Source organism: Dipteris shenzhenensis, chromosome 20, assembly GCF_047967505.1.
Source record: "Dipteris shenzhenensis isolate YYH24624 ecotype China chromosome 20, Dip_SZ_1.0, whole genome shotgun sequence".
Taxonomy (NCBI): domain Eukaryota; kingdom Viridiplantae; phylum Streptophyta; class Polypodiopsida; order Gleicheniales; family Dipteridaceae; genus Dipteris; species Dipteris shenzhenensis.
In genome coordinates, this window is record NC_141615.1 from 7,623,948 (window position 1) to 7,647,321 (window position 23,374).

The 23,374-nt window shown below is 44.6% G+C and overlaps 1 protein-coding gene across 5 annotated transcripts in view; it reads left to right on the forward strand.

Annotated features, from left to right (window-relative positions):
• Nucleotides 1-23,374, forward strand: part of TIC40 (hydroxyproline-rich glycoprotein family protein) — a 110,645-nt gene that overhangs the window by 23,265 nt on the left and 64,006 nt on the right. The gene's annotated exons all lie outside the window — the stretch shown is intronic.

Here is a 23,374-nt window from a genome sequence, read left to right on the forward strand (position 1 = left end):
TCTACAGCTCTTTCTTGTTCACCCTCCGCTCTCTACCTTCATTTCTCTCTTCTCCTGATTGCTGGAAGACACCTGCACCCTGCGGGGAGCTTGGACAGAGGATAGGTGCGAGGAAGGAGCTCGCCCCTCTGCCACAGACAGCGGGAGTTGGTTCCAGGTTCGGTTTTTCCTTGTTCTTTCTTGCTTTGCAGCTTTTTGCAGTGCATGCGTGTTGTGTGCAGTTCTTTCAGGACTCCAACAGGTTCTAGTAAGCACCCAAAGGACAGGGTGATCCTGTGGAAGGCCTAAGGACAATGTGGATGCATGTGATAGCCTTGAGGCTGCCTTGAGCTCAGTTTGCCAATGGTTTGGATGCCTGAATGCCTCTAAGTTGTGGCAGATCAGAAGTGAATGCCTGAGTATGCCTTACCAGTGGGAATTCTAGTGGTGCGCTGGGATTAGATGCCTTGAAGACAAGTAGAGGATTTGTAGAGAGGAACAGTGCAAGGTTGAACCCTTGTTGTATGTACCAATTTCATTCCGAAAGAAATAAATAAATACCGGAAGGGGCGCCAAGTGTTTGGGGCCAGTGTGGTGTCTTGTACTTGGTTTCATTGAGCAGGGGCATTCTAGCCTCCATCCAGTTATTTCTAAGTGGTATTGTTTTAAGTTAGTGGTTGGAAATGATGCAATGCGGCTGTGAATAATGAAAGTGCAATGCAAGTTATGGTCTACTGCCCTCTAGGAAATTGAAGGCCGGTTTCAATGGTTCCGTTGCCAGGACAATCACCATCTTCCTATAGAGGTGAGCCCTGGGAGTGTTGGGTGAAGACAGCCCCATTGCATTTTTGTTACAGCCCTACCATCAACAATCATGTCGCACCGGGAGCGATCACTGCCTACCTCCGAGCAGGAAACAGATAGCTTTGATGAGGAGCACAATACCAGTGACGGGGAAGAAGAGAAAAATGATGAGGGACAGCATGTTTCTCTCGAGCATGCCACTGAGGATTCGCAGGACGAGGAGGATGAGATAGAGGAGCTTGATCCCAATGCCCTTTTTCAGTTACAAATGCAAAGTGCAGTGGGAGCCCTGTCAGAGCTGCAACAGACTTTGTTGGAGATTATGCAAGCTTATCCTGGTGGTAATGCTCCCCCTGCAAGCAAAAAGACAGCTGAGAAGAAGCAGACAAAGCGTAAGAAGACGCAGAGGCGTGTATCTTTCAATCGACAGCCACCTGAGATGCCCACAGTTACCCCTGTAGCGCGTAATGTTGATACTTTTCATTCAGTTAATCAAGGACAGCAAGTCCTTCCTCAGCCCATGAAGCATCCAGGATATTTTGGCAGAGGATCAGTTTTTCAGTCAATGGTGGGACAGCTCACCGCAGGGCTTAGTATGCCTGGTACATACTTGGGTAGTTTCCAGCCAGGAATGCAGAATTTGCAGCAGCATATGGAGGGTGGACTGCCCCCTACAAAAGCCAATATGATGTAGGCAAACATAGGGATGCAGCCCGGTATGCAGACAGGGATGCCAGGAATGATAAGCAACACTTGGAGTGTGCCACAGATGCAAGGAATGGGATCCGGAATGGTCAACCCCACCATGGGCACAGGCGATATGGTACAGAATATGGGATCCACGATGCCTCCACCATATTTACAGCCCCCAGTTTATGATAATCTTACTCCCAAAGGTAAGCTGAAAGATTATAAGGAGGGAGGGGCAGCTGTGAAGTTTGAAACCTTCAATGGGATGCAGGATAGATTGAAGGCTCTGACATTTGTGCAAAAGTTTGATGCTGCCTATTCCGGTGGTCATTTCACAGAGTCTTCCAAGGTACGAAAGGCAGCCACCTTCTTGAAGGGTAACGCACTACAATGGACCACCAATTTGCTTTTGCAGGGTAAAGCCCCTAACACTTGGATTGAGTTCAAGCAAGTTTTCTCATCTGCTTGGCTTACCACCACTTTTGAAGTGGATATAATGACAGCATGGCATAAGCTGGATGCTGCAAACTGTAAGAATCTTGAAGAGTATAACAAAGAGTTCTGGGAGGCCTTCTTGCCAGTCAGTTCGTATAGGACCGTATCATTGTCTGAGTAGGTGGAAAAGTATTGTTGTGGGCTGCCAAAGGAGCTTCGTGATTATTGCACCAAGACAAAGGTCTCCAACATCTCTCAGCTGATTGAGAATGCTACTACAGCCTATGCTCTCATGCAAGGGATGACTCCAGGATTCAAAGGTAAGCAGCAGGATGACTCTTTCACGAAAAGGAAATTTGCCAAGACAACCAAAGTCAAGTTTGATGTGGACCAACGACCTAATAGTAAGCCCAGTACCAAAGAGAGATTGTCTCTGAGGAACGGCAAGCCCTATTTGAAGCTGGAAAGTGTTTCCTTTGCAAAGAAGAGGGCCATCAGGCCAAAGATTGCCCCAATCGTAAACGGAAACAACCTATGGGAGCACATGAAGTGAAAGAGGACAGCCACACGCGCTAGGAGATTTGTTTTCCTCTGGTCGAAAGAAGTAATTTTGGTATGATTAATTGTAACAGCCAGAAATTCGAGAGTCTCCTCTTTCTAGGCTGCTTTGTTATTTGCAGGATGTTTATTCCCTGCTAGCTTTGCATGGTCATTTGCAGGATGGTTCTTCCCTGCTAGTTTTGTTGATTTTTGTATCAGTCAGAAGATGGAGAGTCTCCTCTTCTAGGCTGAATGGTAAATCGCAGAATAAGTAGTCCTTGTTACTGTTGGATTGCTCTTGTTGCCCGGCATGGCTAGAGCAGCACATCCATGTATCACATGCCTGTTTTGGATGCTCTTGTTGCCCGGCATGGCTCGACTAGTAAATCCATTTAGTACATGCTAGTTGGTTTTTGATTTGAACCATGAGGTAAGGGTCCAAGTCTAGCATAGATGGGCTGAACCGATTCAGCTTGCGGTGATGCAAGTCTGCAAGGATATTGAGTACCAGCATCTATGTTCCTAGGATCCATTATTGTGATGTGTGTGTGGTTCAAATCATTGGAGGCGAGTGAACCAGGAGATTTCACTCAGAGTGGTGTACTCCACTCAGTTGTTGTGCTTTGAGCTGCCTTCGGTTGTAGCTCCTTCAGGCTCAGCAGAGCGTAGGTCTAGAGCATTGCCTGATGCTCAAGAGGGGGGTAGTTTCTCCACCCCCTTGTCAACAGATAGGCTCACGGTATCAAGAAGTCGCTTGGTGACACCATATGTTTTACCCGAGGTATTGTTTGCTGACAATACATGTGCTACGGGACTTCTATGATGAGTGTACTAGTCACTCCACACGGATGATGCATTGATATATAGTTGGACACTCGCGCTCTCTTGGACCATATCATCATTGCTGGTGGTTTATGTTTATAGCAACAAACTTGATAGTTTGCTGTTTCAAGAGGAGGTTATGTCACGAGGATGTGAAAAGAGGACGTGCAAAGTGATGTAAATTATCTTCGTAACTCAACCTACGCTTAACCCGTGGTTAACCATGGTTAAGTATTGTAATGTTTTGGCCGTGAGGGACTGGCTAGAGGAAGTGCACACTTCCTAGAAGTTCCTAAGGGCAAAGTCTAGGTGCACCACTAGGTCCTAGGGGCAAGGCAAAGGCTTTAAAAGAGGGGTCTAAAAGTTGGGCCAAGGACAACCAACGTTGTCCTTGGTATGGGGGTTAGGACTTTAATGAAGGGGCAAATGGCAAGGAGGAGGTGCCATTCGTCAAGCATGTGTATGCATGCCCTTCCCCCACCTTCCATCTCTCTCCCCTCACTCTCGTAGAGGTGTAGGACGTTTTCAATTGTTCTTGTGTAGTTTTTGAGCTGTTTGAGCTGTTTCAAGCCTGTTTTCAATCGTTTTAACACTGTTTTGACTGTTCCAAGGCTAGTACACACTTCTAGGAAGTGCCAGGACTCATTTTTGAACTTCTGGAAAATTTTCGTACGGACTACACAGACCTCTGTACGGCAAGCAAAAAGACAGCTGAGAAGAATCAGATAAAGCATAAGAAGACGCAGAGGCGTGTATCTTTCAATCGACAGTCACCCGAGATGCCCGCAGTTACCCCTGTAGCGTGTAATCCGGCAAAGATTCGTGCCTTTCACGAATGGCCAGAGCTGAAAACTGTGCATGAAGTTCGAAGTTTCCTAGGCATGTGTTCTTACGACATAAGATTTATCAGGCATTTTGCGGATATAGCCGCTCCTCTCCACGATCTTACTAAGAAAAATGCAGCTTTCAGATGGGGAATTCCTCAAAAGAAAGCCTTCACCACACTCAAGAAGAGGCTGACTAAAGAGCCAATCTTAATCGTTCAAGATTTGTATAAGCCATTTAGATTTTGATGCTTGTGGGGAATGTGTTGGGGCTGCATTGCATCAGAATGGTCACGTAGTGGCTTATGAGAGTAGGAGACTCCGGGATGCAGAGAGATATCTGGGAATCTATGAGAAAGAGTTATTGGCTGTAATCCATGCCATCCATACATGGAAGCATTATCTTTTGGGTGCAGATTTTACTGTTAAAATAGATCACTAAAGTCTGAGATATTTTCTAACTCAGACAAAACTTTCCGAGAAGCATATGAAATGGGCAAATATGCTGTCAATGTATCATTTTCAGATTGTCCATACTCCAAGAATTCGGAACAGAGTGGCAGATGCCTTGTCCCGAAGATCCCAGGTCAACAATGTGACTATTGCTTATCATCAGGACCTGGAAGGCATGAGGGAGCAATATGCTAATGATGCAAATTTTGTCGAGATTTTACAGCAAATGCAAGAGGGGCAGTCCGCCAGTCACTATTCCTTGAAAGATGGGTATCTAATGAAAGATGACTGGCTGTGCATCACCCGGAGATGAGGAAAAAGATTTTGGAGGAATGCCATGCACCTCCCTATGCTGGACATAGAGGAATTACAGCAACAACTCTAGCATTAGAGAGGTATTTCTTTTGGCCATGGATGCGGAAAGATATACATCAATTTGTTACTGAATGCCTTACGTGTCAGAAAGTGAAGTATGATAGACGGAAGGCACTTGGCCTACTTATGCCTCTTCCTGTGCCTCGGGCATCGTGGGAAAGTATTACAATGGACTTCATTTTGCCAAGATCAAAGTCAGGGAATGATGGGATTTGGACTATCATTGATAGATTTAGCAAGCAAGCTCATTTCATTCCGGTTCGCAAAACCATAAAGGCAGATCATATGGCTAAGCTTTTCATGGCACAGATCTTTAAGCACCATGGTATGCCTAAGTCCGTGCCTAAGTCCATTGTGAGTGATCGAGATCCCAGAATGAACAGTCTATTCTGGAGAGCTTTATTTGATAACATGGGGACGAATTTGAATTTTTCTTCTTCCTTCCATCCCCAGACAAATGGTCAAAGTGAAATAGCAAATTCTACAACATTGGATATGCTGAAATGCTACGTGGGTGACCAAGGTTCAGACTGGGAAAAGTACCTATCATTGGTAGAGTTTGCTTACAATAATACAGTACACAGCTCTACAGGGAAAGCCCCCTTTGAGGTCATTTATGGGAAGGTGATTCTGCCACCTATCCTGAGGACCAAGGATGAAATATTTGCAGCTGATCAGTTTGTGAGAGGCCTCCAGACAGCTTACAGCCAAGTTCGGACAGCAATTGAAAGGTCTCAAGGGAAGCATAAAAGAGCTGCAGATAAGCATAGGAGACAGTTAGATCTCAAGGAAAGGGATTAGGTACTTTTGAAGTTCGAGAAAGCTAGGCTCCGCAAGTTTAAAGGCAAACAGAAAGTGTATGCAAAGTTATGTCCCAGATATTATGGCCCTTTGAGGGTTACAGCGCGAACCACCTCCTAGACTCTTGGTAGGCTCCCGTAGCGCTTAGGAAAATAACTCTTCCTAGTACCTGCAACAATTAATTAAAGCACACCACCATGGCACCCATTAATTGTTAGCGCTTTGCATGCAAATAACACACTGTGGACTAATTCTAGTCACGGTGGGCGTCCCCACTGAACACATGTGCACACATAACAAATATAAATATATATATTTATTCTCTGGTTGACCGAAGTCAACGCTCTTGATCATAATTAAGGGGCTTTGACCAAGGGTCGAGGCGCCTTAATTATAGTCAAGTCTCTCCAACCAAAGTTGGCACATCTTGGTTAACCGTAGTTAACCCTCTTGGCGCATGCCAAGTCTCGTTGACCGAAGTCAACACTCTCTGACCATAGTCAACTGTGTGGTTCTCTAGTTAACCGCAGTTAACCCTCTTGGTAATAAACCAAGTCTCCCCGACCGAAGTCAGGTTTACTTGATGAGAGTCAAGTATCTTTGACCGCAGTCAATTCTTTGACCATTAAAAGAACTCTTTGTCCATAATTAATACATATGAAAACTCTTTAATTATGATCAAATAAATGGTCAACTGTACTTTGACTTAGGATATTTACATGATGGTGACATCCCCTCGGCTTCTTATTCAGTTGACCTCAACTGAAAAGCTTCCTTGTAAACATCCAGAAGCTGTGGATGATCAGACAATATGTCTTCATCTATCCACTTGGCATCTAAAAATTTTACAAGATAACTGTAAAACTCCTTGCCCTGAGGGCCTTTGCATACAGTATGATACACAATCTGCTCTGGCTGAAGGACCTCCTCCAGCTCATCCACTTCTAATGGATCCTCTGATATGGGCTTTGTAGGCTCTAGCCCTTGGAATTTCTTTAGAAGACTCACATGGAATGCATTGTGAATCCTCCAATGCTCCGGCAATGCCAATCTGTATGCAACGTGCTTCGAAGACTCCAGAGTTGCCCTTAGTGGCATGTAATTAGGAAAGTAAAGTAGAAATTGACAAGTGTCTTGTTGCCAAGAAGGGGAGCCTGAGAGCGCATGTAATGAAATTATTCACGTTTGAATTATGTATGTACAGCTTCTACGCTGAACTCATGTACTTAGTTTTCTCTCAAGTAATTAAAACCTTCGGGGGGGTCTAGCCCGACGATTGTTCTGGGCCCTAGTGAATCTGTTGAGAGAGGGAGAGGGGGAGAGAAAAGAGTGTCTTTGCTGTCCTTTACGAGTAAGATTTCATATAGAATTGTAGAGGGAAAGGTTTCAATAATAGGCATCCTTAGTCTCTCTCTACTATTAAAAGGGCTAATTCAGCCCAGCTCTTCATCTTTTTGCTTTCGAGCATTGTTAGTTCAAAAAAAGGATGGTTCTTTTTGTATGCGTCTTGACTACCATGTATTGAATAAAATGACCATCAATAATAGGTTCCTCATTTCCCATATAGATGATGTTTTGGATAGGCTGGTAGGTGCTCTAGTGTTTAGCAAGATCGACTGCAAGAGACTGTATCATCAAATTTTGCATACATCCACGAGACATACATAAGACAGCTTTCCGTACCACATTTGGATTGTATGAATTTCTAGTCAAGCCCTTTGGATTGGCTAATGCACCTGCTACTTGTAATAGGATGATGGATCAAATTTTCAGGCCTCAGCGACATTTTGCAAGCACTTTTTTATATGATATTATTGTGTTTTCTAAATCTATAGAGCATAAGTGGCACTTAGCTATAATTATCTAGGAACTTCGAAACGATAAACTTTACGTTAGTAGAGAAGATCCCTTATCTTTGTCTCTGCTTGCTAATATTGATGATACTCTCCTATGAGGATAGAGCTGTCTTGATCACCCGCTTTGCAATCCTTTCCCTAACACACAAAATCCACTTGTCTACCACTAGGTGCACCACTAGGTCCTAGGGGCAAGGCAAAGGCTTTACAAGAGGGGTCTAAAAGTTGGGCCCAAGGACAACCAACGTTGTCCTTGGTATGGGGGTTAGGACTTTAATGAAGGGGAAAATGGCAAGGAGGAGGTGCCATTTGTCAAGCATGTGTATGCCTTCCCCCATCTTCCATCTCTCTCCCCTCACTCTCCCAGAGGTGTAGGATGTTTTCAGTTGTTCTTGTGCAGTTTTTGAACTGTTTGAGCTGTTTCAAGCCTGTTTTCAACCGTTTTAACAATGTTTTGACTGTTCCAAGGCTAGTACACACTTCTAGGAAGTGCCAGAACTCATTTTTGGCCTTTCGAAAAATTTTCGTATGGGCTGTACGGACGTTCGTACGGGCTGTACGGAATCCGTACAGACGTGTTCAGCTGCCTCCAGCAGGTGCCCGGGGCTGTCTTTTGCTGTGCTGGACCTTTGTGCACATGTTTTTGGCTGCGTGGTGGCTTCTGGAGCTGTTCTGGAGCTGTTTTGGACCAGCGCAGGCTGCAGGAGGAACTTTCCCTGTTGCTTTTGGCACCTTCTCTTAGGAGGACTCAGGCACAGATCTCGAGGCAATCATTTTGGGGCAGATCTGTGAACCATCTTTCCTGTACAGCTCTTTCTTGTTCACCCTCCACGCTCTACCTTCATTTCTCTCTTCTCCTGATTACTGGAAGACACTTGCACCTTGCGGGGAGCTTAGACAGAGGATAGGTGCGAGGAAGGAGCTCGCCCCTCTGCCACAGACAGCGGGAGTTGGCTCCAGGTTCGGTTTTTCCTCGTTCTTTGTTGCTTTGCAGCTTTTTGCAGTGCATGCGTGTTGTGTGCAGTCCTTTCAGGACTCCAACAGGTTCTAGTAAGCACCCAAAGGCCAGGGTGTTTGAATTATAGATATAATTCAGCAGTGACCAATGTAATTTAATAAGCTAGTTAGGGGCACTTTTTAGTCTTTAAGAGGTTTTTCCCCCTAACCGCAGTTAGTTCACTAACTATGGTTAGTGACTACTAAGGTTTTGTCACTAGGACAAAACCTTATCTCTCACTCTTTCAGTTGCACTCTCACACTCTTCATTGCAACTAAGCTTTCAAGCTTTCAGCTCTCAGCTCACTCTCTTGCTCTCTCTCTCCCCCAAATCTTACATTTGGTATCAGAGCAGGTTCAAGAGCTCTGTGCTCCCTGCTCCCTTCAGCTCCTGCTTTCTACCTTCAGCTCCAGCCCAACATCTGCGTGCTCCATCTGCGCTGTCCGTACTGATCGTGATCGTGGGCCGTACTGCACGTGTGGTCGCCATCCGTACCGTTTTTCGTCAGTTTCGTACAACCAGTCGAAGTTGCTTCGCACGACCGTACAGTTGTAGCGCCAGTCCCGTCCGTACATCATCGATTGTACGATCTGCCGTCGTCGTACAGCCTGCCGTCGTCGTACATCCTGCATTAGCGCCGTACGTACATAGGCGTACCTGTCGTACCTTGCATCATTTCGTACCTGCCATACGTGTCGTACCTGCAATCAGTTCACCGTACCAATCGTACCTGCAATCAGTTCGCCGTACAGCTTCTCTGTAAGGAACTTCCGTACAAGGTACAGTTCCTGCAGCCAGTCCGCACAGTTGCCGTACAAGGTCGTCCATACACAGCAGGGCACTCATCCGTACACCTTGATCGTACAATCGTACAGTTGCAAACGCTGTCATCCGTACAACTGTACGAGTAGGCCCATACATAGATTCTCTTGCATCAGTTGTTTTCTTTGCAGGGTCTTTTTCAACAAAGGATTCTTTGCAAGGGTCAATTTGTAGGTGTTGAAGAAATTTGGGGCTGCACTTGGAGCAAACATTGCAGACAGATCTGCAGATTTGGTGTGAAATTTGGGGCTTTTGTTCAGAAATTGCAAATTTGGGGCTTTTAGTAAATTTGCCCCTTTCTGGTTGCAATTTCAAGCTCGAAATTTGGGGCTCTCAATTTTGCAGTACAATTTCTTGCAGAAATTTGGGGATTTTGTGATTACACTGCAATTTCGCAGTGAAATTCGGGGCTTTTGCAGACAGAGCGCAATTCTTGCAACATTTGGGGCTTTTGATCAATTCGCCCCTTTCTGGCTGCAATTTCGGGCCTATTTTGGGGCTTTTGTGTTGGGAGAGCAATTTTGGAGATTTCAGTTCATACTGCCTTTCTTGAAGTGTTTTGCAGCACTTTTGGCAGATTCTGGAGAGTTTTTTTGATGCTTGGACAGATTTCTGACAGAGAAAGTGCAGAAATCTGAGTGCATTTACAGCCAGTGCTTGGCTGTGTCTTTTGGGAGTTGTGCATTTCATTCCTAGTAAGGGAATTCAGTTTTGTATCTACTAAAATCTCTGTCTCAGATATGGCCCATCAAAATCAGAATGACTTCCAGTTTGGTGGTCTTTCACAGGAAGACAAGTGGATGGTACCAACTACTCCCTCTGGAGTTTTATGGTACACAATATTCTGATTTCTCGCAATTTATGGGATTATGTGAATGGGGGTGAGATCCGACCAGCAGATATTGCACCTGTTACCCCTCCCCAGCAAGGAGGTGGAAGAGGTCGTGCACAGGGTGCAGCTGCAAGACAAGCTGTTGGTGCAGCTACAGCCACTACTCTAGAGCAGAAGAGATGGGATTCACGGGATGCCTTAGCTTTGTCATGCATCTCTCTTTCAGTGAAAAGATTTATCATTCCGCATATCCGGTCGTGTAAGACCTCGAAGGCAGCGTGGGATATCTTAGAAAGCATGTATGCAGCCCGGAATGATGCAAGGGTATCTTTTTTGAAAAGAGAGTTAAGTAATACACATATGGAAGAGGGTGACTCCATGTCAGTCCACCTCACAAAGCTACAGGATCTTAGAGAGCAATTATTGAACATAGATGAGATATATTCCTGATTCAGAGATGATTACCACCACTCTGAATTCTCTTCCTGAGTCTTATCTCAGCTTTCATACCTCGCTGAACTTATCATTGAGGGGGGGTGCAAATCCTCTCACTTTTCCTGAGTTGATAGGACTTCTGCTTCAGGAAGAGCAGACCAAGAAAAACTTGGCTTCACGTGCAGGTGAACAAGCTATGCTCTCAAAGTTGAAGTCAAAAACAAAAGGACAGGCAAAGACATCAGTAAATCAGCTTTCCAGTGGGTCAGGACAGCCTTCACAAAAGGCTAAAAATGATGCAAGTAAGCCCAAGAAGAAGGGTTTTTGTCATTACTGCAAAAAGCCAGGTCATCACATTGCAGAATGCAGGAAAAGGCTTGCAAAAGAGAAGAAAAACAGCTCCGGTATGGCTGTTTCAGATTCAGCTCCTCATGCATCTGACAGTGGGGATGCTGCAGCCAACTTTGTTGGACAGGATTATGCCTTTTTATCTTGCATTTCAGATTCTAGGCTGGCTGCTCCAGATGCTCGGGATAGTACAGCCAGTTGTAATGATGATACATATGCCTTTTTGACTTGCAGTTATGACTCTTCTACGGATGCATGTGCTTTCAGTGTCAATGAAACACTGAATACTTGGTATTTTGACAGCGGTGCATCCAAGCATATCACTTCTAGGAAGTGTCTCTTTACTTCCTTGCATCCACCTCCCGTTGGTAAGAAAGTCACTTGTGCCAATAACTCGTCATATTCAGTGCGTGGCACAGGAGAAGTTGAGCTTACTGCCATTGATGGCTCAGTTTTCAGACTTTCAGATGTCTTATATGTGCCTGGTATCACCAAGAATCTTCTTTCAGTGTCCACTCTTAACAGGGCTGGATTTCAGGTCATCTTTGAGGATGACAAATGTGCTGTCCGAGACAGGGAAAATGATTATGCCTTGAGATTATCTGGTACTCTGCTGCGTGGGCTTTTTCAGCTTGATCTTTTTGAGAAAAGAGCAGCCCATGCTCTTGGAGTTTCTATTCCTACTGCTGCCATGCAGAATGCAGAATTATGGCATGCCCGATATGGCCACATGCATTACAACAGCTTGATGACACTTCAGAAGCACTCTATGGTTGATGCATTGCCACCTCTTGAGATACCTCCTCCACATGCCTGTGAAGGGTGCATTTTAGGCAAGATGCATAGATTCCCATTAAAAAAGGATGGTTCAGGTAAAGCTGTCCGCAAATTACAGCTTATACACAGTGATGTCTGTGGTCCCATGAGGACTCCATCATTGGGTGGTCATCTCTACTTTGTTACTTTTATTGATGATTACTCCAATTTCACTTGGGTCTTTGGGCTGAAGCGCAAATTAGAAGTGTTCATGGTGTTTAAACACTTTTCAGCCATGGTTGAAAATGAAATTGGACTCAAGATACAGACATTGCGCACAGATAGAGGTGGGGAATACTTGTCTGCAGATTTTGATGCTTTTCTGAAAGGCAAGGGTATTGTGCATCAGCTCACAGTGAGGCTGACCCCTCAGCAAAATGGCAAAGCTGAGAGGAAAAATAGAATTCTTATGGAGATGGACAGATGTATGCTGAAAAGCAAACACATGCCTCACAAATTCTGGCTTGAAGGTCTGATGTGTGCCAACTACATCTTAAATCAAGCTCCCACTAAGGCTTTGAAAATAAAAACTCCCTATGAGGTCTGGAATGGGAGAAAGCCTTCAGTGGATCATTTCCGAGTCTTTGGATGCCTTGCATATGCTCATGTGCCAGTTGAATTTCGGCATAAGTTGTCAGATAAGGCAATTAAGTGCATATTTGTTGGGTACAGTGCAGAAAGCAAGGGGTACTGTCTCTACAATCTTGCTACACGCAAGATCATTGTCAGTAGAGATGTGATATTTGCAGAAAATTCAGCTCACACTCAGGCTGAATTTCATTTGCCTTCTTCTTCAGAGGATGTTTTTGAGGGGTTGCTACCCATTGCCTTGGGTTCCCCTGCTGATATTTCTGATGCAAATCAGAATTTACAGCCACCTCCCGATGCTCGAGTTCAGCCACAAGATGTCTTGCCACCTCCACAGGCAGTGGAACAGGTGGTTCAGCAAGAAATTGCAGACATACATGCAGCAAAAACCTTGGCTGTTACAGACTCTCAGGGAGAGTAAGATTGACGCTCCATTACCTGGCAGGACTCGCAGTGCAGCAAGGCACATGGAAGGTGCTAATTCAGTGGAATTAGCATATGCAGGTACTCTTCTCGATGAGGAGGAGCCTGCAACATTCGAAGAAGCAAAGGACAATGTGCATTGGATGAATGCCATGCACGATGAGTTGTAGTCCATTAAGAAAAATCAGACTTGGGATGTTGTAGACTTGCCACCAAGAACATGCCATTGGCACACGATGGGTTTTCAAGGTGAAATGGAAGCCAGATGGCTCCATTAACAGATACAAGGCAAGGCTGGTTGCTAAAGGCTATGCTCAGAAAAAGGGCATAGATTATGAGGAGACTTTTGCTCCTACATCCCGGATGACCACTGTAAAGCTACATCTACTTATCGTCGCTACTCATGCGATAACTCTCAACTTACGCTACTTCTACTTCTCTCTTGCCTTATTGTTTGCCACGGGCGATGGCTTTCTTTAATTTCCACCGAGCGAACTCTCAGGGACCTGATACGTGAACATTTATTATTCCCATCGTTAATTCCTTCATCCTTATCCCTGAGACCCACAATTCCCTAGATAGTTCCTGGCCACATGTCTTCATTTTAGGCCCTTACTTAGATGCATCCTTTTTCACCCCTCTCTCGGAGTTCCTTTAAAAACAATTGCCCCTTGGCAATTTGCACATTTAGATGCACCTAGGCCCTAGCCCTATTAGAACTACCTAGTCAATGCCATTACGCCCTCACCTAGGACCTTGGCAGTTACTTCTCTTGACCATTTAATTACACACATTAACTATTACAAAAGTTGGTCATCTAAGAGAAAATGCCCACCGATCTATCCGAGGTCATGCTATCTCGGCTAGAGCATAACATTCCTTCCCTCTTCAAGCATCAGGGTCCTCGATGATGAAATCTGGGAATGCTCTCCGTAACTGGTATACGGATTCTCAGGTAGCTTCCGATAGAGGCTGACCATGCCATGCAACCAACACCGTGGGTATCTTCCGATTTCGTATCTGCACTGTTTCTCGGTCCAGGATCCTTGTTGGTTTGCGCCTTGCAATATCCTCTATCTCCTGAAACAAAACCACACCTTCGATTAGTGAGTCACCTATATGCAAAAATTTCTCTAAGCGCGAAACATGAAAAACCGGGTGCACCTTACACCCCTGTGGCAATTCTAATTTATAGGCTACACTGCCTATTCTCTTTAGAATTAACCACGGCCCACAGTATCGAGGTGATAACTTAGCACACTCGCCTGAAGTCAACGACTTCGAGTGCGAAGGAATTCTGAGAAAAACTTTTTTCCCTTCTTCAAATACTCTAATAGACCGATTTTCATCCGCATACACGTTGGCTCTATCCATAGCCTGGCGGATATTAGCTCTCGCAAGTGCTAGCATCTCCCGCATCTGAACTACAAAGTTCGCGGCACTAGGCACTTTCTGAGGTACTCCAACTATAGTCGGATTGGCTAGTCTATAACCATAGTTTAGCTCAAACGGACTGAACACGGTAGATGAATGTTTCCTATCATTGTAGGCAAACTCCAACAATGGCAACCACTTGTCCCATGTATGTTGCCTCAATGACACATATGCCCTCAGCATATCCTCTAAAGTCTGGTTGACTCTCTCCGTCTGACCATCCGTCTCAGGATGATCCCCACTACTCATTCCTAACTCAGTCCTCAGTGTCTCAAATACCGCTGTCCAGAAATGACCGGTAAATCTGACATCTCGGTCTGATACTATGGATCTAGGTAATCCATGCAGACGGAATATATGTCTAATGAACAAATCCGCCACTTGCGGGGCACTAACAGACTCTCTAGTCGGAATGAAGTGAGCCATCTTGGTTAGACGATCAACCACCACAAGGATAGAATTATACCCTCCTTGTGTTGCAGGTAGCCCTACAATAAAATCCATGGAAATGCTCTCCCACTTACTTAGTGGTAATTCCAAGGGCTGTAAAAGTCCGGGTGGCTTCACCCGCTCGGCCTTACTTACCTGACACGAGAAACACCGTGTCACATATTCATGAATATGCTTTTTCATCTTTGGCCAAAAGAAGTCTCGCTTCACGAGTTCATATGTCTTCTCGACACCTGGATGTCCCGCACACGGGCTATCATGGCACTGTCGAATGACTCTCTGCCTGAGATCATTCTGACCAGGTACTACAACCTTGCCATTTCTAACTAGCATACCATCCCTTATGGTATATCTTGCATAAGTTTGGCCTTTTCTAGATGCCAGGTCATCCTTTTCACTTTCCCCGGGTTTTAACACATGAGCTTTAGGCCATAAGCTCTGGACAAACTCGTCCACCTTCTGAGTTTCTCTGATCTCGGTCATTAGAGCACTCTCTAATACCGTGAAACTCAGGTTGTGCATAATGCGAGACAACGCATCAACAACTTTATTGTCTTTTCCTCTTCGGTACCGAATCGTTAAATTAAACTCCTGCATGAGCTTTGCCCACCTAGCTTGGCGGCCCCTCAAGTCAGGCTGTTTACAAAAATGTTTCAGAGTATCATGATCCACATCCACATAAAACTCTGAACCATACAAATAATGCCTCCATGTTTTCAAAGCATGGATAACAGCATACAACTCCAATTCATGAGTTGGCCAATTTCTTTGAGAGGAAGAAAGCTTCTTGCTTTCGAAGGCTACTGGCCTTCCCTCTTGAAGGAGGACTGCTCCTACCGCAATGCCACTTGCATCGGTTTCTAGGAACAACGGTTTCTGGGGATCAACTATTTTTAACACCGGTCCTGAGACCACAGCTTGTTTTAGGGTGTTAAAACTTTCCTGTTGATTCTGTCCCCAAACAAAAGGTACTTTATCTGAGGTCAGATCAGTCAATGGCGATACTATTCCGGAATATCCTTTGATATGCCTTCTATAAAACTGGACAAATCCCACGAATGATCGCAACGCGGTCAGACTCTGAGAGATTGGCCAAGTTAGTATCGCAGCTACTTTCTTCGGATCCATTTCTACCCCCTGTGGAGTAATTATGAACCCTAAATACTCAAGCCTAACCATACACAGTATAGTTTTCTTTTTATTCACGTAAAGACTGGCTTTCCTCAAAGTACTGAACACTATTCTTAAGTGTTCACGATGCTCAGTAATACTTTTACTGAATATCAAGATATCGTCAATAAAATGTACTACGAACTTTCTGATATACGGACGTAGTAGATCGTTCATAAGCATGACGAAGGTCGCTGGAGCATTGGTAAGTCCGAAGGGCATTACCAAAAACTCATAATGACCAAACCTGCTCCTGAAAGCGGTTTTATGCACATCCTGGGCTCTAATCCGGATCTGATGGTAGCCGCACTTAAGATCTATCTTGCTGAAAATCACGGCTCCATGTAGTGCATCTAGCAAATCATCAATCCGAGCCATCGGATACCTGTGCTTAACAGTGATATTATTCAATGCTCTGTAATCTATACAGAGGCGAAACGTATCATCCTTTTTCCTCTTTAATATCACTGGTGAAGCAAAAGGTGAGAAACTTGGTTGAATCTGCCCAACTTGAGGTATTCTTCCAGTTGCCTACGCACCTCCGCTTCTTCAGCAAAACTCATCCTATAGGAAGGTCTATTTACAGGTTCTGCCCCCGGGATCAGTTCAACCCATAAGGTAGTTCATCCCTAAAACATTCAGAGAACTCCTCTGTTATAAGATTAGCCAGCTTGGCCATCTCACCACTTTGCGTAACATCAGTGCTAGTCGAAGAATCATTCACCGACTCTACCGATGCTGTGCAAAGGTACAAAAACTCTACTTGAGCTTTTCTGATTTCCATCACGGAAACCAACGGTCCCTGAGGTATATCTTTTTTACCTCGCAAGACATAAAGCACATCATTCATCTTGAATCGATATACGTGCTTTTTTCAATAAATGGCTGGATTCTTCCTAGAATGCCACACCATTCCCAGGGCTATATCTGCATGAGCAAGCTTGGTCATTTCAAAATCAAGCTTCTCAGCATAGTCCTGAATCCGAAGCTCCAACTGGGTAACCCTTTGGTCCCATACTTCAGTTGAACTTCCATCGGCCATCCTGACTGTATACGCATAGTCAGATGGACTTGTCTTTAGTTTCAGCCTCTTCACGAGCTTGGAGTTAATCACATTGTGAGTTGACGCTGAGTCAAACAACACAATGACATCATGACTGGCCACTTGCCCTTTCATTTTGATTAACTCCGTATCATTGAAGGCTGTATATCCCGTTGCTGCGGACTTAGATAGGATGTTATCAGGTGCACTCGTCACTAACTTAGCAACAGATCCTCGTACACCATCTGGACATGATTGAAGATGATAAACGAAGAGAGAGAAAGAGAGTGTGTAGTACAGGACGAGTCGAAGAAGAAGTCACGTCACATCAACTTAGATAAGGTTCCTAAACACAAGTACAAAGTACTTGTATCTAGGCCTAGGACTAAGTGTCCTAGGTGTCATATAGGACTAAGTGTCCTACATGGCATAGTAAGCACTAACACAATAAGTGCCTACACTTATGCCTACAAGGCACATACCATGGCCTATAAGGCATCACTAGAACCATCAAAAGATGGCCTACAAATCCCCCTCCATGGGATGGGCTGAAGTACTCTGGAAACGTCTCAGAATACCTGGTAGTTTCTGGTCATGGTGGCACATGTTCATCCAAAAGGATATAGCCACCTATGAATGTACAAGGAATGTCAGATCATTTAACAAAGGGAACCAAGTTTAAAGCCTGGCGGAAGACTTCGAACTTGGGACGAGGAAGTGCCTTTGTAAACATATCTGCGATGTTGTCCTCTGTGGGAAGATAGGACAACTCTATGTCGCCTGCTGACAACCGCGCTCGAACATAATGATAGTGAACTTCAATATGCTTGGTACGCGCATGAAACACTGGGTTACGCGCAATGGCCAAAGCACTCTCGCTGTCAGTGTAGACAATAGTGGAGGATGTCTGGCAAATACCAAGATCTGTAAGTAACTGTCGAAGCCAAACACACTCTACTGTAGCGGTGAAGGCTGCCCTGTACTCAGCCTCACAACTAGACGTGGCAACTGTCGGTTGCTTCTTGTTGAGCCAAGAAATACATGAATTGCCAAGCAAAAAACAATTGCCAGTATGTGACACTCTGGTGTCGGAACATCCTGCCCAGTCACTATCCGTGTAAACATGCATGGTAAGTGAACCTTGATCACCATAGAAGAGGGCTAAATCCTGAGTGCCTCTGAGATATCTGAAGACTCTCTTCACTGCCTGCCAATGCTGTGAACTGGGCATGTGGATGAATCTGCTGAGCTGAGATACTGCATACTGCAAGTCAGGTCTGGTGTGACATAAATAAATAAGGCATCCAACAGCTTGCTGATAAAGAGTGATATCACATGGTGGGCTCCCATCATGAGCTGAGAATTTGAAGCCAGGGTCCACTGGAGTAGAGATTGGCTTGCAATCCTCAAACTGAAAACGATCAAGGAGCTGTCCAATATACTTGGACTGAGACATCATGATACCCCCCTCAACATGAGCAAACTGAATGCCCAAATAATAATGGAGCTGTCCCATGTGTGACATGTCAAAAATCTGCTGCAAGTCAGCCTTGAAAGCTGCAATTTGCTGAGTATTTGGACCCGTGAGAAGCATATCATCCACATATAAAATAAGCACTAAAAAATCAGATCCACTCCCACGGATATAAAGAGTGGGTTCTGTGGGACTATTCTGAAAACCAAGGGATAGTACGTGTGCATGAATTTTGGCATACCATGCCCTGGGTGCCTGCTTCAAACCATAAAGGGCTTTTCTAAGCCGGCATACCTTATTTTCAGAATTAACAACTTCAAAACCAGGAGGTTGAGTGACATAGACTTCTTCCTGCAGATCGCCATGAAGAAAGGCAGTCTTGATGTCAAGTTGGTGCACTTTCCAATGATGATGGGCTGCAATGGCAATGACACATCGAATGGTAGTAATCCTGGATGTGGGAGCAAATGTCTCTTCAAAGTCAATGCCTTGTTGTTGGGCATATCCTTTTGCAACAAGACGGGCTTTGTATCGAGCTATGCTGCCGTCAGATTTTCTTTTTAATTTGTAGACCCACCGCGTTCCAATGGCATGCTTGCCAGGTGGGAGATCTACTAATTCCCAAGTGTCATTTTTGGCAATAGATTGTAACTCAGCTTTCATTGCATCCATCCACTCTTTGCTGTCAAAAGCATCTTTATGGCACAAAGGCTCTTCATTGCAAGCTGTAGCAAGGAGTGCAAACTCAAGAAAGTGACCATGCTGTCTATTCCCTGATCTTGTCCGGGCAGCAAAAGGCTGATCTTGTTTGCTGTCCCTCAATGTATCAAGAAGCCATCTGGGAACTTGCCTTTGCTGTCTATTAACAGCTCTTTCCTAAATGACTGCATCATGAGTAGTGGGATCATTTTGTGCCTGAAGAGAAACCTGCAAATCAGCATGAGGTTGAGGCTGATTATTGCTTTGTGGAGGGCCTGCAGGAGGCGCATGTTGCTGCTCAAAATCCTCTTCTGATGATGGTAGAGGTAACCAAGATTCAAAGGCATCAAACATGTCAATATCTGGCTTTGCTTTGCAATCCATGAGAGGAGAAGCTGAATGTTCAGCAAAGATCACATCTCTACTGACAATAATCTTCCCAGTATTTGGTTGGTATAACCAATACCCTCTGCTCTCCTGGCTGTAACCAATGAATATGCATTTGATTGCCTTGTCATCAAGCTTATGTCTCAGCTGAGATGGTACATGAACATATGCAAGAGACCCAAAAACTTTCATGTGTGAAAGTGAAGGCTTCCTGCCTTTCCATGCTTCATAAGGTGTAATAGTCTTTAATGCCCGTGTAGGTGATCTATTCAGCACATAGTTGGCACACATTACTGCATCAAGCCAAAATTTATTGGGCAAAGACTTGGCCTTAAGCATGCATTTGGCCATCTCCATTGTGGACCTGTTTTTCCTTTCAGAAACAGGATTCTGCTGAGGAGTGTAAGGAGTAGTGCATGAGTGAATAATGCCCCGTGAGGAAAGAAATGCATCAAACTCCTTTGACATATACTCACCCCCCCTATCTGTGTTGAGGGTGACAAGCTTGCATCCTGATTCATTCTCCACCATATTCAGCCATCTCTGAAAGCATAAGAAAACTTCAGATTTGGCTTTTAAAGGATATACCCAGCAATACCTTGTGAAATCATCAATGAGAGTCATGAAATACTTGTATCCTCCAATGGCATTTGTCCTCATTGGGCCACAGACATCACTGTGTACTAGCTGCAATTTCCTTTGTGAGAGTTTGGGACCATTCTTTTGGAAAGGAAATCGATGCATCTTACCCAAAAGACAACCCTTACACACATGTTTAGAAACTGTGTGAGTCTGAGGTACATCATTAGCCATCTGCTGTGAATGTAGCTTTGCAAGAGCTCTATAATTGAGATGGCCCATTCTCTCATGCCACAGATGAGTTTCAGCAAGCTGTGAATCTGAAATAGCCAATGCTTCGGTATAAATTGCAGCTGCATGATGATCAAGGTGATAAAGCCCTTTTCGCAAAGTGCCAGTGAGAACTATGGCATTGTCATCACGAGATCATATACTAGGCATCTGTAGCCATCAAAAATTACTCTGAAACCTGAAGTAGCAATTGCTGAAATTGAAATCAAGTTGACTTCAATCCGAGGCACAAAAAGAACATTTGTCAGAGTGACAGGATGGCTGGAAATGGATGTGAGCTGCACATCTCCAACTCCTTTTACAGCATATGAAGCATTATTGGCACATGTAACAGTCCCCCCTCGAGGTGCATCAGCTAAAGAATGAAACAAGTGTCTGCAAGATGTGACATGCTTGGAAGCACCACTATCAAAGTACCAGGACTGAGCATCATTAGAAGTAAAAAGTGCATCAGCTTTGGAGGGATCAAATGAGCAATGGACAGCCCATGCCCAATCATCCTGAAGAGCATGTGCATGTGAAGCATCTGATGGCTCATGGGATTCAATGGCATGTGAGGCATTAGCTGTCAATCCTGCTTTCTTTTTCTCCGAAGCAATGCGCTTCCTGCATTCTGAAATGTCATGTCCAGGCTTGCGACAATAGTTGCATCTTTTCTTCTTTCCTTTATCTGCTGTATTTTTAGATGCAGGGGAGGAATTACAGCTGCTATGTGTAGAGGAATTGCCGCTGCTATGCGCAGATTTTGGCTTGTTCATAGGCTTGGAAACCTTTGCCTCTTCTTGTTTGTTGTGAAGCAAATGCATGATCAGGAATAATGGCTTGTCTGTTAGCTCTACTTTGCTCTTCCTGCAGAAGCAAAGTAACAAGCTGATCAAAAGAATAGTGGTCTGGATTACCCATGGCCACTAATCGAAGGGTTGTAGCAAACCCTTGATATGTATCTGGTAGTCCATTCAATGTAGTACTGACAAGCTGTGAATTTGGCACCACTTCATCAATGTTGGCAAGCTGTTCCATGAGGTCCTTGACCTTTGTCAAATATGCATCCATTGACTCACCTTCGTTCATATTCACTTCTTGTAATTGCCTTCTCAAATATGCAACACGAGCTTCATTGCGAATCTGATATAGAGAAGCCAATTTATCCCAAGCATCCTTTGCTGTCCTGCAAGAACGGATGTGTGGAATAATGATTCTCTTGCATGATAAAGCAATGCATGAATGTGCATTTGCATCTCTTGCATCCCATCTAGACTGTTCTTGAGTTGGAAGAGCAACAGCTGGAGTGCTAGAGGAAGAGGCATCAGGAGAAGTACCACCTGCAGAAGGTGTGGCAGTAGAAACAACCACTGAAGGATTGGCTGGCCTTAGATCAGCCCCAGAAACAATATTCCACAAATGCTTTGCAACAAGAATATGTTTCATGAGATAAGACCACATCGGATAGTTGGTGCCATCCAACTTATCATCTTCACGAAGAACTCCAAATAAATCGTGATTGTTTCCAGCCATAGCAACTGTGATAACTTGTAAAAGACCTGAAAACCCAAAAGCCTCAAGGCTATCATTGCAATAAGCTGGCTGTCCCAAAAATGACAGCAAATATCTGCAAATTTCTGACCCAAATCAAAGGGCAAATGCAGATCTGACCCAAATGTGACTGTGACAGGCAATGTTCACTGCAAAAACAGCAAATTTGGCAAAAGCCCCAAATTTATTGAGGGCAAATAAGCCAAAAAGAGGGCAAATTCAGAAAAGCCCCAAATTTTGCTGAAATTTTGCAAATGTGACCCAATGTATGCAAATCTGACTGAATGTCCTGCAAATGTAACTGAATGTCCTGCAATCTGATTTAATGTACTGCAATCTGATGCAAAAACAGCAAATTTGGCAAAAGCCCCAAATTTATTTAGGGCAAATAGGCCAAAAAGAGGGCAAATGTGTGAAAGCCCCAAATTTTGCAATGTCCTGCAAAAGCCCCAAATTGCAAATGTAGATTCGCACTTCGAAATCGTACAAAACACTCGGAGCAGGTACAAGCTGTACGGTCAGCTGTTCTCAAAGTACACGTGTACGGAATGCAGGTACAAGTTGTACGACAGCTGATGTGCAGGTGAACGTACGGAGCAGATGATCGTACGGAGCAAATGAACCTGTACACAGCAGGTACGGTGCGAGTACACTTGTACGGAGAAGAGCGTACGGCTGTCACAGGTACTTATTCCGTACAGCGATGCACAGATGTACGGCGATGGGCAGTACGGTGTACGGCGACGGACAGTACGGTGTACGGCGACGGGCAGTACGGTGTACGACGACGGGCAGTACGGTGACGATGTACAGTACGTAGCAGAACCGTATGGTTGTACGACGCGGATACCACTGAAGGTACATTGTACGACGATGCAGCGTGCAGGTACAGCGCAGGTACCACTGAAGGTACGACGGAGCAAATAGCGATGAAGAGCCTCGAACCAGATCTGGGAGAGTGTTGACCAGCAGGGTAGAAAACTCTCCAATGAGCAATGGAGTACTCGGGGTGAGGAGAGATGGAAGGCTAGAGCAATACCTGCTCTGATACCACTGAAGATGATAAACGAAGAGAGAGAAAGAGAGTGTGTAGTACAGGACGAGTCGAAGAAGAAGTCACGTCACATCAACTTAGATAGATAAGGTTCCTAAACACAAGTACAAAGTACTTGTATCTAGGCCTAGGACTAAGTGTCCTAGGTGTCATATAGGACTAAGTGTCCTACATGGCATAGTAAGCACTAACACAATAAGTGCCTACACTTATGCCTACAAGGCACATACCATGGCCTATAGGGCATCACTAGAACCATCAAAAGATGGCCTACAATGATGGGCTATGGACCATTATTTGCAGATTCAGCAAGCAGGCCCACTTCATTCCCGTCAAAAAGAAAATTACAGCAGACCAGATGGTGAGACTCTTTATGTCTCATGTGTTTAAACATCACGGGATGCCTCAATCAATTGTCAGT